The sequence below is a fragment of the Neodiprion pinetum genome, chromosome 6 (genome assembly GCF_021155775.2).
Source record: "Neodiprion pinetum isolate iyNeoPine1 chromosome 6, iyNeoPine1.2, whole genome shotgun sequence".
Lineage (NCBI taxonomy): Eukaryota > Metazoa > Arthropoda > Insecta > Hymenoptera > Diprionidae > Neodiprion > Neodiprion pinetum.
In genome coordinates, this window is record NC_060237.1 from 23699063 (window position 1) to 23717645 (window position 18583).

At 41.3% G+C, this 18583-nt stretch overlaps 1 protein-coding gene across 2 annotated transcripts in view; it reads right to left on the reverse strand.

The window, feature by feature from the left end:
- The window catches only part of Su(Tpl) (Suppressor of Triplolethal), a 64538-nt gene that overhangs the window by 20211 nt on the left and 25744 nt on the right, over positions 1 to 18583 (reverse strand). The window contains exon 1 of one of the 2 annotated variants that reach the window (XM_046632266.2): positions 6029 to 6321. The exons of the other annotated variant lie outside the window; for it this stretch is intronic. The gene's annotated coding sequence lies outside the window, so the exon portion shown is untranslated. Of the gene's footprint in view, positions 1 to 6028; positions 6322 to 18583 lie in introns of those variants that run through there. 2 annotated transcript variants of the gene reach the window in all.

An 18583-nucleotide genomic window follows, 5' to 3' on the forward strand; every position in this document is an offset into this window, starting at 1 on the left:
GGTACGTTTCACACCGGGTACCGTTAAAGAGACGACCGCATTTGTTCGTGATCGCCTGAGGTGGCATGAGAGGTTACACACGCGGACACACGCTTGTGTAACAAATAAGAAGATGAATCTATACGCATCATCATATTTATAAACGGTAAATAATACTATACGTTCGAAGGTATTAGAGGAGAAAAAAAGGGGGGATCTGGTAAAATAAAATGATATATTTACTGCCATGCAATGGTGCAATATTCGAATATTTTGCAGGAATGTGTTTTAAACGGTTCTTTGGTCTGGAATTCATAAATATTATACCCCGCCAGCGTATAACATACAATGCGTCAATTCGATGACCGATTTTCAACATTATTCATAACGTACGTACACGGCGAAGTAAGAAATTTTTAATTAGGCGAAAAACGAGATGTAGAACATACGTTGCTTGGTACATGCAGTGACATAAATGGACGACGGACGTGTACCTCTATCCTTGATACAATGCGTGGATCTTCCAATGAAAATTACGGTAAATAACCGTGTACCTTGTACGTTATACGCGATGCAATACCAAAGAGATTTTCCGCCGGCGGTTATTCTCCTTCTCCTATAATAATTCGCGGTATATATATACATATACACACACACACACACGCTATGCAACGCATCATACAAATTTCCCCGCCTACGATGTGTAACTCGATGATAAATAAGAGGAAAAAAAAAAAAAAGCAAAAAGAGAATACCATAGAAATGACAAAGTAGGATGATCCATTTAATGACATGGAATTTCCCAATGGGGAATTAATCAGTCGCGAATAAATTTTCCTCGCGTCTCGTACGGTGACTATATGCAGGCGTACGTGTAAAGATGAAATAAGAAGACGTCAGATTGTATACCGTCGAATTGTCTTAATTACTTTAAAGAACAGCGAATCGGTGCAGCAGCGGAGCTTGGTGCGGCATTGCCGCATGATCCTTGTCGCAACTCTTACGTCACCGCGAGAGCAAACGGGATAAGTCCGGTAAGCCGTGATGGGCATGTAGGTACGCGACATACACATGGAAAAAACGTGTGTAAAGGCGCGCGCACACACACACACACACACACTACACCTGTATGTGCGGCATACCGAAAGGCGAGCTTGCCTAGTTTTCTTTCGAGCCGCGAAGCCGCGGTCTTGACAGACGTACCGCGATGTCCGATAGTGTGTCAGTAGGTTGGCGAATCCGCGTGTGCCACCCAAATTTGGCACGCACCAACACCTGCGTCTTTCTCTCTCTCCCTCCCTATAAGGGACGCGTATAGAATACGTGCATCAAACGCGTGGCCGTCTTCTGCGTTATGTTCTACAGGCGTAATGCATATATTATATAGATATACGTATATCAGGGTGTTTCGAGAGGAATTTTTTTTTTTTTTTTTTTTTCTTGGAAACACGTTCAAAAGTTTCATTTAGGTATAAAAGTACGCCTGTTATAATGAGGTCGAAAATTATTTAAGAACCTTAAATAACTTTTGAAAGAGTAGATTTCTCGTAGAATGATAGATGACCTTTTTTGTAGAGCGTTATATTTCCTACAAAAATATGTCGTTGGCTAGTTATTCAAATCAGAAGGAGAAAATACCAATTTTCTCGTGTTATTCCGATGGAAAATAGTAAAGTGCGACGCGCAACCTCTTAATGTTTAACATTAAGAGCTCAAATTTTAGCAAGCCTATTTCTATACCCAAATGAAACTTGAACCTGTGTCCGAGAATTTTTTTTACGAAACTGCCTAATATATACAGCCTCTTACCCCCGGAATGTACCCTCCCCGATTTAATTCGTTTCTCGATAGTTTTATCCATGTATCATACGTATAACATACATATAACATGTAAGACGTGTAAAACTTGCCGAAACCCTTGCGTTTTTGTAATGTCATGTGACGCAACTGATTGACGCGTATTCCATCTCACATGCGTATATCGTCGGACCGAAGTAAATAGATAGTATTATTGAAGATACGTATCGCATAGCATAGAAACCCCGCAAGGTGGTAATTAATTGACGATAATTACAGTCGTTTTTCGTATCCCGCTTCAGTACGTTATAAACACGTTAAATGCGCACATACCAACGTACACATGTACACACACGTGTCTTCGCTGGTATTCGTTTATCATTTACACGTAAGCTCATATACCGCGTAAGATTTTCCATCGCGGTATAATTTGATAGCTAATAAAAGGCTCACTTTCAATTTGCACGATCGCGCGCAATATATATATATATATATATATATATATATATATATATATATATATATATATATATATATATATATATATATATGTATTATGTATGTATGTATGTATACATACACACAAATACGTTATGCACATAAGAATGTTTGCACGTATTTTTACGTCGAAAGAACCAAGAGACGTTGTATTGCTATAGACGAAAACCGGTCGGGTTTTACGCTTATAAATTATGCGCGGCCTAAAATAATCTAGGATTATTCCAAGGAACAAATAGATAGATAGATAGACGGACTACACGAGACTCGGCATGTATCGTTTCGCTCGCTGCAACGCTCTCGATAAACTGTATAATAATCGAGGTTTACAGTCTGCTCATATTTCCATTATACCAGCATTTTTTCCTCTTCATTCACCCACGGTACGTTACAACTTTTACGCCGAGTTTAGAACGTCTATCGACGAAAATTGACTTAAATATGATAAAAATACGACACTCTTGTTATATTCCACATACGTACACGAGCGTGATATGATAATTACATATCGGCTCGTTATTGCCCCGCAGTTGTAGTTGTAGTCCTTTCATTTTCACACTTTTTCATCTCCTCGTATTCTTTTCTCGAAATTTTGTTAGCTTTTTTTTCTCTCGAAATAATCGTCATCGTCGTCATCGTCGTCACAAGTTTCAGGCTGTCGCTGCGTCTAACCGACCGCGGACTGACCCACAGGGTCAACAGATTTAAACCTAGGTATATGCCTATATATACAAATATATATATATATATATATATATATATATATATATATATATATATATATCATACACTAACGTCGTACATGCTCGTTCGCGCGTCACGACAGTTTTGCAATTCAATTCCTCTGCAGACGGCAGTAGCTATAAAGCCCGTTCTCGAATAAACGCGTACATATAACACAACACTGCAATATAACGTGTAGTGGAAAACGACGATTGCGACGACAAAGAAAACTATAGTAAGCTGCTTGCTACTTCGATTTCGACGATGATATAATTTTCAGACAAGAGGGTGAGAATATATACTCGCGACTATGACACATGTTATCTTTCTATATTTACACACTGAATGGAAATGAACCGGGAAAAACGCACGATTCGATCGTTACGTAAGCGGCTTAAGAAAATTTCCCTCAATTGCGCTGTCATGCTCCGCAGGAAAGCGGTTTTAAGCAGAAATCGTTTCGCGAACAATGTATACTTATATATATATATACATATTCAAAAAAGAAATATATATGTATATTTATACAAGTCATGATATCGTGAATGAGGCGGAGCCAAAGACGTACGATGATGGAATCTTATCTTGGATGTTAACGAAACCAAATACGGTCGTTTTCGTTCCGAAGCTTAAACGAGGCACAATAAGACATACATAAATACATGCATACACACATGCAATAGGATATATACGCGTGTAAAGACGCGTACGTGTCAACCTCGGCTGCCGCCGTCGTCGTTTCTGTTCTTTGAAGTCAACCTGCGTCATTGTGTCAGGCGAAGCTAGAGTTAACGATCGTTCCTTCTAATACGCGATAACATGATAGGTAGGTACGCACGTATGCGTGCGTGTACCAACCTACGACGATGCGACGTCTGCTGCGTTCTTACCTTAACCGTGGGAATATTAATTTTTCTCCCCCTCCCTCCACCACGTACTTGTCGCCCGATTATCGAATTTCAACAAAAATCACGGTTATTCGCGTATGCACACACACACGCGGTGTAAAAATTCTCATTACCTCAATGTACACTGATATATGTAATACACTTATGCATCTGCAGTACGCAGTACTTTTCGTCCTATCGCATATCTCGCGTAGGTAATCCAGCATATCTACCTATAGCTTCTTGTTTTTCATAGTTTCCATTTCTTATTACCATTAATATCGTTACTATTACGAATATTGTTAGTATTACACGTATACGTACTTTGTTTTTTTTCCCCTCCATCTCCCATACTTTTCCGTACATTTATACATTACAATATCGCACGTCTACCTACACTACGAAAACTTTCGCGCGGCCTTCGCTCGCGTCCTTCTCTCCCTCTCTCGTATCTCTCTCCATCTTTCCATCCACCTATCCTATTCCATCCGACGATCTCTATCTGCGTCGGACATTTCGCGGTGTCTGGGTAAGTGCGCTTCTGCGTAATTGCGCCTTTGGTGTTTGTCGAGCCAATCTGGTCGTTTTTAGCGTGTCTCTCTCGGGTGGGAGAGAGGTTGGCCAGGCCGTTCTACCTCGCGTTCCGCCTGGTTACAAGATAATTTTAAATCGTTACCCCCCCGCCTGCCTCTGCCCGGTGCGAGATAACTACCGCACGACAAAGAAGAACGCCCGCTAGGCGGCGGAAACGCGTCGCGACGTCTCGTCCGAGGAAAATAATTCGAGCTCGCCTATTTACCCCAAGTTTTACAGCCTTTTCCTTATCGCGGCAGACAATTGTTATTACTATCGTCATTGTCATTTCCACGCATCGCCGTGGTTTGTAAAACAGAATCGAGTTTCGCCCTGCGCGTTGCATCGATGGTACCGGGAATAAGGCGTGTTGTGCATACACGCTTGTGTTACATAATAAATAAATTCGACGTGACAAACCGAAAACGAACGTAACGGACGCGTTTTTACGTAGGTGTCGCCGCTCCGGTAGGTATAATAATCGCGATTGTTGAAAAACCGCACACGTCCGTGTTATCCGAGTCGTCCGATGACACGGTATTTTCGCCCATTCCCGAGTGTTGCGTAATACGTAAGTATACGCGCGCGTTCTCTCTGTATCTTCGCGCCCACGGGGAATCTTTTCCGGATCACTTCGTGTTAAATTGTTGTAAAAACAGAGAGAGAAAAAAAAAAAAGAAAAAAATGGAGGTTAAAAAAAATCAGTATACGTATAGATATATTTCAGGATATTTACAGACGTCTCGTGCGGCTCACGAGTCCGACGATCTCTAGGTCACGTTCAATTTTCTAAATTTTCTTTCGACCGTTCGATACACAACACACATGCATGTACACATACATACACTATACATAAATGATGCACCTTCCAAATATAAGTCCCTCCCCGCCTTTCATTTTCGCGGTCGAAACGTTGTGCATATATACTCTCTTAATATTCGCGGCCCGATTCTTGCGTTCTCTCGGCATATCTCGCCAGGTACATACATGCGCATACCTATGCGTATAATACGTATACGTAAGGTGAGACTGGACATATGCGTGCGATAATTGAAGCGACGTAACGCATCTACGCGTATGTAGGTACGCGCATAACCGCGTAAGCTACGGTATACTTTGAGAACATTGTAGAGCTTGTCGGACGCGGTTGTAAGAATGAGCGAAGGTAACGAAGAGACACGTATGCATGTTGCCTGTACGCATGTGTCGGCGACGATTGTTAAAATATCGCGTTTAACGGGGCTGGGGGTGTGGGTGGGCTGGCAAGGGCGTTTCCCCCTTAATTACCGCTCGGCGAATGCGGTGTTTGTATATTAAATCGTTGTCCATTTTAGACGCAGCGTACTTGCACGAGCGTCGAAATACGTGCAACGCGATGCGTCGTCGTTTACAATACACGTGCGAGTATATCGTATGTGTATATAAATCCCGGAACGACGAGTATAGAGGAGCCGGTCTTTTGTTTCGGTTCCTGACCCGCGCAAACTTTTTCCTTTCCTCTCCTCTCCTCTGCGCTCCTTTCCTTATTATCGAAGTTACAGAACTGCAAGGTCCGGGCGTCGACGACCTACCGTAAAGATAGATCTGTGTCGGTGCGAGGTGGTGTTCCTTGCTTTCCTTCTTTCTTTATTGAAAACCGACCGAACCCAACGACCTTGAGCTTTCCTTCTCGAACAACTTTTTTTTTTTTCCAAAGTTTCTCTCTCCTCTCTCTCTCTCTCTCTTTCTCACGAGCGGGGTTTTTCTTTCACCGATGTATCTCGTCGGACGACGACGCGTATTCAGGCGGGCGAAGGTCAGAGGTCCGGGTATCAAGCGTTGGAGCCGATTGGTGAGTGGCTGACTTGGACGGCGAACTCGCCTCTTTTATACCGACTCCGAGGCTCCGGGCAACCTGCTGCGCAGGCGCGGCGGTCACGCGTCGCGCGTCGTTTCAAAATATTCCACGACTCCTCCGCCTCTCCACCCCCCACCCCCCCTTCCGCGCCGCACTTCTCACACACAGAGCACACACACGTTGGCTGTAAGCGCGGTTCTGCGTTCGTTCATTGCGGGTGACATCGGGGGCACCTCCTCTACCCTACTCTACCCTACTCTACGCTACTCTACTCTACTCTGCTCGACTCGAGTCGCGCGTTCTTCAAGCCTTATAGAGGGCCGGAGAGAGCTACTAGGGCACTAAAATTACTCCGAATGTTAACCGGATGTTGTCGCACAACCCTGTGCCCGAAGTTGCCTTGTAAGCTTATACGCGCACACACGAATGCGAGCTCGAGAGAAATGACATTCCGACGTGTAGCGTTTTTCCTGTTTTTTTCTTATCTTTCGTTTCTTTCCTATCATTCATTTTTTTCGTTCACACGACGCAGGTATACAATAACGCGTGTATGTACACGCGTCGTACGTATCGCGTGCATACGTATATACGTGCGTTGGTACGGTCAGTTTTTTTTCCCCAATATATTCGTGATATTCCTGGCTGTTATAACAATAATAACAATCAAGTTCCACATATTACGAGCGGCGAATTATTCGACACGTTCCTGCGCGCGCGCCAACGCGCGGAACGCGTTTTTCTTCGACAAACCGTTTGGGAATTAGAATACAGAAACAAAAGTAGGTATGTGTGACAGGCGGTCAACGTATGAGCATCCCTGACGCATTCTCCCGTCTCTGCACATGGGTGTACAGTAATTTTTATCGCATATTCGATACATTGTCCTGTTACGGAGTAAGCGACGTACCGACTATTCACTATATAGTTTATAACAAGGCATTACGATCTAAACGTCAAGTCGGCGTGATGTTAGCACAGCATATATTGTGACGGCGTTAAATGCCACAACAGGCCCCGTTATCAACGGCGTCGACAGACTGTTGGAGATAACCGTGCCGATATTTTATCTACACATGCATTTATACACAATGTTTATATGTTGGTGGCGATAACGGCAAATCTTTACATTACACATGGTTATATTACTTTCGTAAATGAATTAAGACGGTCACGAATTATTCTTACAGGCAAGCATGATACGACGAATGAAAATCTGAACCAATCACGTGATCTTGCTTAATATTCATTCGACAATTTAGTTTTTCTAAACCCCCTCCCCCTCCAATACGCGACATATAAGAGACGACAAAAGGATAGTAAAAAATGACGGCAAAACTTGAAAATGAAAAAAAAATAAATAAATAAAAAAAAGTACACGGTTATCTTACATTCAAATTTCTACCGTATAATACGCGGCAGCGAACATCCAAACATACCTGTATTATATTTCCTTGTACTTCAAAAATCGCAAGATACAGTGAACATAAATTTATACCTAATTATCCTCAATTTTCTACAAGTCAGAAGCGGGACTGATGTCGTATTTCCGGGGATTAATCGATAAGCTTTTTCCATAAAAAACGCTGCGTAAAAACACGTTTCGCGGAATCTCATATGACGCGGTAAAAGTATCCCACTTTGTTTTCAATCGGAAAATGTTAATGCGTGGGAAAACGTTATATGTATAAAGGTTAAAACTCGAGGGTTCTACGAACCCTCCAAGTGTGCCGTTGTTCGATGGTTGAGGCTGACGGCTCCGCCCTTTCCTCCTATATTTGGAAGGATATCTTCGAAACCGGAAATCATACGCGTCGCGTGTCTCAGCTTACGAATCTCGGATTATGCAGAACTGTGTCGCGTGAGTAAGGGAAAGATTCAGCAGTCCATACGATACATGTATATACATATATAAACATACGTACATAACGTATGCGCTCACCATTGTACGAGTATTATATCACGTATAAAACAACAGACCCGAGTAACCGATCCGTTGCTCTCGACGTCAGAGGTTTGTGCGATGCGATTTTCCGTTCCGATTAAAAATTACTCAGAGCAACACACTTCTGTATATGGTACGTTTGAAAAAGCTTGATCCACGTGTCTTATCCCTATCGCCATTTTCCGCGGTTAGGTAAAATTCGAGACGACCTCGACCGACGCCTACGCGGCGCCGTGACGTCACGCGGCGTCGTCGATAACGATGCCGGTAACGCGTTTTTTCTCGTATACGCAGGTATCGTGCCTCCGAATACATAGCTGTATTCCCAACGAAACGACGCCCCCCCAGCCTCAATCCCACCGGTAAATCCCCGTCAACGGCGTCGCGACGCCGCGCCGCACCGTCGAAACACACGAAAGAGGAAAAGCCCGATTGATGGTTGTCGCCGACGTTAATCCCCCGTCGGCACTTTATTACTTGCGTATCTATAGGCTAGAATATGCGTATTGATAATACGAGAAGAAATCTTGTTCAGCTTGGAGAAAAAAATTTCGTTAAAACAAAACTATCTATAGGTAAGCGTGATTTTCTGCAATTTCTTTCGATTCTTTCAAATTTGAGCACGGAATTAAATATGCGCAAAATCCGTGCAACCATCCGAAGTGAGAATAAGAAAGATAAATTATATCAACACGTTCAAAATGGCTGGTATAACAGACGTTGCATAATAGAAAGTTATTATACATACACACAAAAGTTGGTATAGAAAATGTCGGACTCCATTATTGTCGTAATTTTTACAGCGTTAATAAATATGATAACCTCTCGCTAGAAAGACACGCAAAAACCGTAAATATGGCAATATCCAATGTTTTTTTTTTTCAATGACGTTAAATATTTACGATATAGATTATAAGAACTGCGCTTATACACGAGATACAAGCAAGTTATCCGGTTATGTAGAAAATAAAACTTATGAATACGGTACATCTCGACGATTTAAACAACGCTTAAACGATGTCGAAATTTAACGGCATAACTTTTAAAACGGTGACCTAGAACCGTGAGTCTGTTACACAGTGAGAGATATTTAATATTAAAGTTTCATACATCATCGGCGTTACAAGCAGATACCACGATAATGAAGAATATTATTGAAAAGCAGAAAATTTTCAATTTTCGCAATTATAGACACGTAATAGTTAATCGGCGATGGGGATTTGAATTGAAACCTTGACTGTCGACGCATAATTTCAAATTCGACAATCCATTGTGAAGTTAAAATCAGCTACGGAATCGTACATAATACTCGAATATATTACATGCTGTTACATTTTGTTTGTAAACTCTCTTTTTCCTGAAACGGACAAAGAAGATCGCGTTATTACCATTATGCATAGGCACATGTACAAGTGAGTTTACAACATTCTTGAAAGGCATGAATTATACGGCGTTATCAAAGCACGTTCTTAACTACCGTATTTCTATTCATCGTATCGTCACATTATGAAAAAGGAAGTAAAGAATCATCGAACACGCGCAGCACAAATAAGGCGGATAAAAAGTAGAATGAGAAAGAAACAAGCACGCGAAAGAATCTATCAGTACGTACGTATAACAGGCACGGACCGTCTTTTAGCGAGCCTTTTACGCACCTCCTTACAAGACACAAACGCAAACACACAGACAGAAACAGCCCGCAAACTAAAAATATTTGTAAAGTGTGCCTCGCTTGTATAATCGTAGCGGTTATCCGTTTTAAAATGCGTTCTCTGCCGAAAATAACTTCGTTTGAATTTCGAGTGGGTGTTCCTAAAACCTCACACTTTTGCTAAAAACGGTAGGATAGCATAAAAAAAGAAAAAACCCGTTCCATTACCTCTCGTTCTCAATTCCTCGACGATGGTTCGGTCCCACCGGAGTAGGTACTTGGCCTAAGAAAAATACACCACAAACGACATATCGTATGACAAGAACGCCTTCGAGGGTTGGAGGAATAAGCCTGCGGCGTGCGCCGCGCTATTTCTGGTTTCGGTTACATATAAATTTAATTTTTTTCCCCACCTCGCTGATTTTCCTCTCCTCTCCTCTCCCAATTCGGCGCAGCATCCGTCTCGCGGTCCAGCGACGAATATCGGGACCCGGTTCGACAGCTCGATTATTTCGCGCGTCGTCATTCGCCTTATTTTCGATCAAAGTGACCGAATGCATAATTATCGGAAGTCTGCGGATTTTCGAAACTGAGGCATCGTCTCGATGCCGGATTTGCTTCACGACTAGCGTCGATTGATACGAGTAAAAGATGCTGCGATTCAAGGTGATTTCGGTACGTGCGTAGCAGTGATCGTTGATTTTGACATCTTGAGTCTTGCGAGGATCGCGAAAACGTATAATAAGAGAACCGTAGGGAGTTGAATTGCGGAAGGGGAATCCGAGGGGCGACAGGAAACAGGCGACACAGGGGAAGCGGAGGAAAGGTTCCGCAGACGATGGTTGAGGCAAGACGAACGCAACACGAACGCAAGAACAACGGTACGTACGGTGGGCTTCGTTCAGCGCTAAAGCAGGTATAACGGTTTCTGGGCAAGGATGTGGCACAGTCCTACATACCTCTGATACACGGGCGCCCGGGAAAAAGAGATGAGGAGATAATAAAAAAAACGGAGGGACGGCTTTGCTTGCTGGAGCGCGGGGAGAGCGAAAGAGAGACGGAGAGAGCGGAGAGAGAAGAGAGAAATGAAAAATCAAGTTTCTGCCACGGAAACTGAACGTATGCGGTGTAGGTACACCTGAGCCGCTATTTGATCGTAAGGGGATATTGAACGTGGAAATTTTCTTATCAATATTATTACACATGACGAACTTAGGCGTGATTTTATTGAAAAAATATCTACAGATATACGTTTATGCATTAAACATGTATAACATAAATTGAAGCCGAATGCATAAAGCCGGCAAACATATGGCAACCCATATTTCGCAACCCTTGAACATCGTTTCAAACTAAATTTGTTTAGTTTATCAATGTTGCTGGGCGTGGAAAAAGAATTTGGAAAATTTCGGCATGGATCGCGGATCGGTCGGACTGATTTGAATTGTTCAATGGATAAAACAAGCTCGTATTTTGAGACTTTGTTTAAAAAAAAAAAAACAAAATAAAAAAGAACTACACTTTATTCGGAATTTTTCGATTCAGTATGAAAAAAAAAAAAAAATAAAACACCCAAGTATAACTTGAAACCGCAAATCTGTATGTACGTGTATGCCGAAGCGTCCGAAATGCCACATATTATAGAAAGCGCGTGAAGCATCGTGGTTGACCGGTTCAACCGGAGAAAGAGAGAGAGAGAGAAAAGGAGGATTCATTTTTCTTTCTCATTCTGGTTCTAGTATACGAGAACGTCCTTATCTCTCTCACTCCCTCATTATGTCGCTCTCTTTCTCTCTCTCACACACTTTTCTCCCAGCGGTGAACGACGCCACGTCGACGTCGTAACGTTTATATATCAGACACGTGCAGGACACCTGTGGCAGATCCGATATAAATGAAACGGATAAAGGAGAACGCAGAGAGAAGATGAAATGAAAAAATGAAGAAGAGCGTGTCCGTATAACAGAAAACAAATTGCCACATAAGAAGAAATATAGAGTTTGATCGATAGTGTAAATTGGAACATTAAAATTCCCTATCTCTGTATTGTACGGAAAAGGATACAAGTTATTTCAAAATATAAAATCTTACGATCTTAAAAAATGATCCGAGTACAATAGCCACGAAATTTTCACAAATTGTCGACAATTTTTCTTTCCCGTTAGAGTAACCTCCGTATTACAAGTGTAAAGAAAATCAAGTTTTTCACATTCAGGTAGGAGATGAGAGCCGGAGATGGCAGCTTTCGTTAACTCGGAAATGGAATTGACATTACACGTATACGTACGGTAAATTCCCGAGAGGGTATCTCTTTCTCTTTCTCTTTCTCTCGCTGCTAAACGAAGCAGTATCGCGGATGAAAAATATTGCGGAATTCGAAACGTCCTCGGTTCGACGAAGTCGTATTTGTATGATCTATAGAATGCATTACATATAAAATCTTAGACATGTATTCTAAATTACATACAAGGCGTAACACACCTTGTAGAGAGTGAGAAGGCAAACAATCAGCGATCGGAACGTCCATCAATGTCTTCCTGTGTCTTACATATGCATACGTGTATGCGTATATAATTATAAGAGGTATGTGCGTGTGTGCGCGCGTAAGTAAGAGGTATCTATAGTTGCAGGTCGGCGCATGCCGATTGGTCAGAGGATCACGGGTGCACGCGGAACAAAAGTGTAACACAAGAACACTTTCGCTCGCATACTTGGAGAGGCTTTCGCCTGGTGCAAGTCCCGCTAATTCTCTTCTTCCTCGGCGTTCACCCAACTTCTCCAAGCCCCTCTAACGCTCACCTCTCTCTCTCTCTCTCTCTCTCTCTCTCTCTTTCTCTCTCTCTTTTTCTCCCTCTTTCTGTCTTTCTCGGTGCCAACTTCGCCATCCGCTGACCGCTTCACGCGGCATCTTTGTACTCACTCACTCACTCACTCCCCCCTCCCATCCTCCTCCTCCTTCACCTCCTCCCTCACCTCCTCCCCATTGGGTCGCCAGCAGTCTCCTGACAAGAATCCGGATCTAGTCTCAAGGTTTACATAAAGGAGCTGTACGAAGCCAATCTTTTTTACTACAGCCAACCTCTCACGTGGAGCCAACCGACATACCAGCGTTATACATATAACGCAGGTATGTATTCGGTGGTAAAAAAAACTCCGTGGTGTACAGGGTGGTCAATTTGTTTACGCACAATGTACAACATAGGTACGCGTATGAAGTTGGAAATTTTTCATCGACGATTTCGCCATCAGCGGTATTTCGATCATCCTCGAGCAGAGAGAAGAGAAAAAAAATACGCGATAGAAATCGAACCCAGTATTAACAGTTCTTCGTTCACGCGTAACTACGTACGTAGTTTCGAATTCATGCCTTTCGGAGTTTTCCTGTCAAATTTTCAGCGTATATTTAAAGCCTGTTTTTAAGCCACCCTGTATACGTGGCTCAGGTATTTTTATACCTGTATTGATGTACCGAGGCTACTAACTTCGTAATAACTGCTTGAAGACTGCAGCGCTGCCGTTGCAGCGCGTCTGCAGAAATGGAGTAAACAAATTTCTGTTATTTCCTTAACTACACGTTGCACTGTGTTCTCCGCGGATGTTTCTTTATATTCTCTTTTCTCGGACGACGGAGTACTAACAGCGATACGCAATTATGATACTACTTCAGAGGATAGAAGATAAAAAAATATATATATGTACGCTATTATGAAATATACATATTTTGAACGATGTACACCGATTGGAGAATTTTTCGTGAGGTATATTACGTAACGATATTTCCACCGATCCAACCAAAATTCCAATTAAAACCAATACTTCTAGAACTTATTTATACCGGGGCGAAAGGATGGGAAAAACTTGTGCCAATTGTCGAAGGAAACATTGTACAATAATATTCATTAATGTTTTAACCTTTCGGTGCAACTTGTTTTCGCTTCGAAACAAAATGCGAGTCTCAATCCTGTACGAATATGTGACACATAACGCATCCCAATACCTCGCGTCGGCTGCATCGCTACTCATTGTCACATAATTCGTACAGAATTGAGATTCGCATTTTATTTCGGAGCGAAAACAAGTTGGCCGGAAGGTCAGGGAATTAATGAATATTATATTAGTGTATATTACGTAATTACCTATCGAGTAATTTCCTTGTAGTGACATTTTTACCGACCGAGATGGATCGAACTGGATCGCGAACGCGAGATTGTCCTCGTTATATTAAGGCGCGTAGGCTGCACTACGTTACCGACTGCCTGCAAACGTACGTAATACGTCTGCATGCGGCGAGCACCCAACATTTGCAAAGTAAATATATTTCACGTTACATGTTTGACACGAAGACGTGGCGCCAAAGTGTGAAAAAATGGAACGAAAAAAAAAAAAAAAAAAACTTCAAACAAAATCCCCGATCATTCCGTGCAAGTATTTGTTTTGATCTAAATATAGACGTTCTGCGTTTTACGCAATCCGGGTGACGTTTGCGGATCGACGGCAGCGTAACGTCAATACAATAACCGACCGAAACCGAAGGACGTCGCGAATAAATCGAGAGGCGGTTAATCCCTGGCGGCTAGTTGTAAAATATTAACGTACATCGCCGGTTAGCGAAAGAGAGAAAGGGTGAGCTAGAGAGCGGAAGAGAAAAAGAAAAAAGAAAATGTTCAAAAGCTGGAGGGTAATTATTGCGGCAGGATCGATACAAGCGGGATCATTTCGCAAGAATCAGGGAACCGGTGTATCAAATTTCTCGTAGACCTTACACACGTAAACTGCAATAATCGCTTGTAGTAAGATGTAAGACGAAAATCCGAGATCGTTACATCTCATGGCGATTCTGCACCGACGTTGAGACACAATGGCGAGAGACTCGAGAGACAGGCAACAAGTTTCAATGTATGCGCATACCTACGGATAACGTTATACATATAATATACATACCAGGTTTATAGGTGTCTTTCTATTTATCTGCCTGTCTGCATGTCTCTGCGTGTCTATAACGTAGTTACACGTGGATAAAATACACGTATAACAGAGTATATAATACACCATATACATACAAAATGACTTTCTCCGCGCTCGGTTTGCTGTAGCAACGGAATTATATACACCTATACTTCATTCCCGGGTTTTTAGTACGCTCTTATTATTGTTAGCGTATAGTTATTGCATTATCTATCCGTAGTTTGTATCGGTATTGCAACCGATTGACGAAAGGTAGTTGGAAAAATTACACGCCGCAAATGCACAAGTGATTATGTATAATAATAGATGATAATCGAGTCCAGGTTGCAGCTTACGACGTGTACAATCCACACTACGGTAAATCCGAGAAATCTTACGATACGTAACAAGCGAATCTCCAATTTGATCATAAATAATTAATGCACGCACTAATGCGAAACCCGCACATTCGAAATTATTCGTCCCCCAGAGTACCGAAATCATTTCGAAAATAAACGACTCTCCGTGAAATTCCTTTTAACACAATGCCACAAATTCCTGTACAATATGTGTTATACGCTGTTTCGACGGTGTCGTTTCGAAGCCCGAATTTACGCATCGCTGCGGTTGCGTAATTATGTAAGCAGAAGAAAAATTCTGTCTAATCCTCGGCGCAACAGCGAAGCGAAGGAACAGCCGAAGGCCACGAAATCGATCGATTTCATTCGGCAAAAAGATAGTTTCCTCTTTATTGTTATTATTATTGTTATCATTATCATCATCATCATCGTCATCATCATCGTCATCCCGAAATCTACATTGTTGCGCGGATTGCAATCCTGTCTATAGGTATACATAATATAATATACATAATACAAGTATACTGGCCAACATTCTTTAACCGCAAAATGAATAAATACAAATAAATAAATAAAAAACAAGACGCAAAGTGGAACGAAATCGTTCACTTTCTTTCGTAGGAATGACAAGTTTTTGTGGCCGAAATACCGTCAACAGCCGTGACACGTATTATACATACACGTATTCCAGACGTGATTGCTCAAAGAATAAAAACAGAAATCGACGAAAGAAACCACGTTATACGTTGAAAAGAATCGCGGTTAAATAAATTTAGTATAGCTTCAAATTATTTATGTTTCCACCTCCCTTTTTCGTCTATCACGTAATTATAATACATACAAATTCCCGGCAATTGTTTGCATGGTTTTCTGGTTATTTCTATGTTAACAATTCCAATTTTGTTTTATCGTACTGAAGCGGGCAGAAAAATTTGCGAGTTACTTTTTCGCGCACTTTGCAATACAAAAGTTATATATTTTTAAAAAATTGACAGTACTTCAGTGTTACAGTTAAGCTCGTATTGAACAAAATGATTGATGGTCGATACAATTTGCAGTTCTGAAGAGGATCCCTTTGACAGGGTGAAAATTATAACATTCCTCTGACTTTTATTTATTACCCCTGATACTGAAAATTCCACACATAAATTGGATAAGATCTCGAGAAGCCTTTGTTTCTAAAACGGTTATAAAGTGTTTAAACGGCAGAACGTAAGCTTTAGGAAAAGTTTGGATTAAACTTTGTGCCTAATTTGGATTGCAGGTTTCACTTGGCGAGCTGCTATAAAAGTGACTCGCAAAAGCAGAGGGTTACTAACATCGAGAATGGGCTCGAAAGACTCATTTTCAGGCTTAAACTGTATGATTGAGATTTAGCCGTAGTCATATGAATGTAATTACAAAATGTAAACGTAACTTGCTCGCATTTGATTTGATGCATCAATTATTATTATCGCATACCGTATTAAAAGAAAAGTCATTGACATCGCCAATCAATATAGATCGATTTGTTGTTGTTGTTAATATTTCTAATCTAGAATCTTATATATTCCAGGGTGAAATTATACACAAAGAAAACAAATTTGATCAACTCAATCGTATAATGCATATCTGTATAATTACGTGGCGTGTATAGCCTTACAAGGTCGTCACTTCCGTATTGATATGTAACCGGACCCATTAAATCACGATCAAATATTCGACGTGTCGGAATGCATACGATATGCAAACACATAGCAATTGACGAAATCGCGCCGGTGACAAGAGCTGCAGGTATTTTACACGCCGTATATTTGAATTCGCATTAGCTGCAGTTGTGAGAAATGTTAATCTCGGTTGACAATGGGTAGCTTTGTATTTTGAATAAAATCAGAATTAGCTGTTCGGTGGAAAATATATACGTAAAGATGGAAAGAGGAATAAACATACTTGACACAGACCAAGAAACGTCGAGAAAGGTAAGAAAAAAAAAAAAACGTGAATTATTATTTATGACGACGGCGTTTTTACTTCCTCGTCGATGGGTTTTTATTTTTCATTAATAATCAAATTCGACGTGTCTTTCGCGCCTAGTTTTATATGTATGCGGAATAAGCGTTTAACATATTGAGAGAAAATAGGAAATCACGACCTGATAATAAATTCCTCTCTACGGATTATAACAGCATACTTTTCTTTCCTGTACACGGTGAAAATATACCTAGCGGCGTAACTGCTGCACGATTCGGACGATTTTTGGCCGATAAGATAGTTTCGATATGTACACAGAATAAAGATGACAAAACTGCAGTCGCGTCAAAAAGAAAAGGCATGTTCGAGACATACAAGTTTGTAGAAGAAAAAAGGAGAAAGAGAGAGACAGAGAGAGGGGAAGGAATGATAATGCGAATCTGTCGACTTGACCAAATACACCATAGAAATATGAAAAAAGCAAAATCAATTATAAGTCAACGTAAACATGCGATATTAAAAATTCAATCCAAATTAACGTTCGATTGACAAAATAACTATTCTGTTCACAGAGTGTAAAACATTTACTCACGTCTTTTTCGTACATATACCTGTAAATACGTAGGTATCGTCGAATTTCAAAGAATTTTATCTCGAACAAGAAAGATGGTCAAAGAAGTGACGGAAAATAATGATCTATAGTACCGCATGAAAGTTCAACTTTCATCGGAGCTGCAAAATTGGCGCAGTGATTAATATTGCAACCAGTATCTCTGAGGGTATAAGCAAAAGTTGAAGTCGAGAGGTAGGTAAAATAAGATGCACGCACATCACGGGTATGAGGGCTGAACCGTTGAATACTTTAAGAGGTTGTAACGAGTGCAGCTGCTGGAAACGCCCGCAATTCTCGTCTGCATCACAGACAATTCGGATTGCAACGGGTATATATTTTTACATGTACGTATACAATATACATGTAAAATACACACGTGCACATACCTGCGATACAATGTCGAAACGTGCCTCTGTAAATGATTCACCCGTCGAACTCCTGAAACCCGGTGAATATTTCACGGGAAATTGTGCGGAGAAACAACTATGGAGGAAAGTGCAGTGTGGGAGTAATACGCGCGGACATATACCGCGAATACATAGTGCAATCGTCTTCGTTCGTCCAGAATCGTATAAAAGAATTAGATATCGATCTCTGCGATACCAAATTGTCAACGCCCCGTCCTTCCGCATTACAATATTAAACCGATGGATGAAATTCTTTGATCCGCCGCACCGTTCATTCACTTTTCAAGGCGCTTCTAATTGAACTTGTTGCGATACTCTATAATTTTACCTGTAACCGTGTATATAAAGAAGCGATGTACCATGTGGTGTAAAGATTTTATATGATCGTCAACAGTTCAATTACTCGAGCAATTAACACGATGA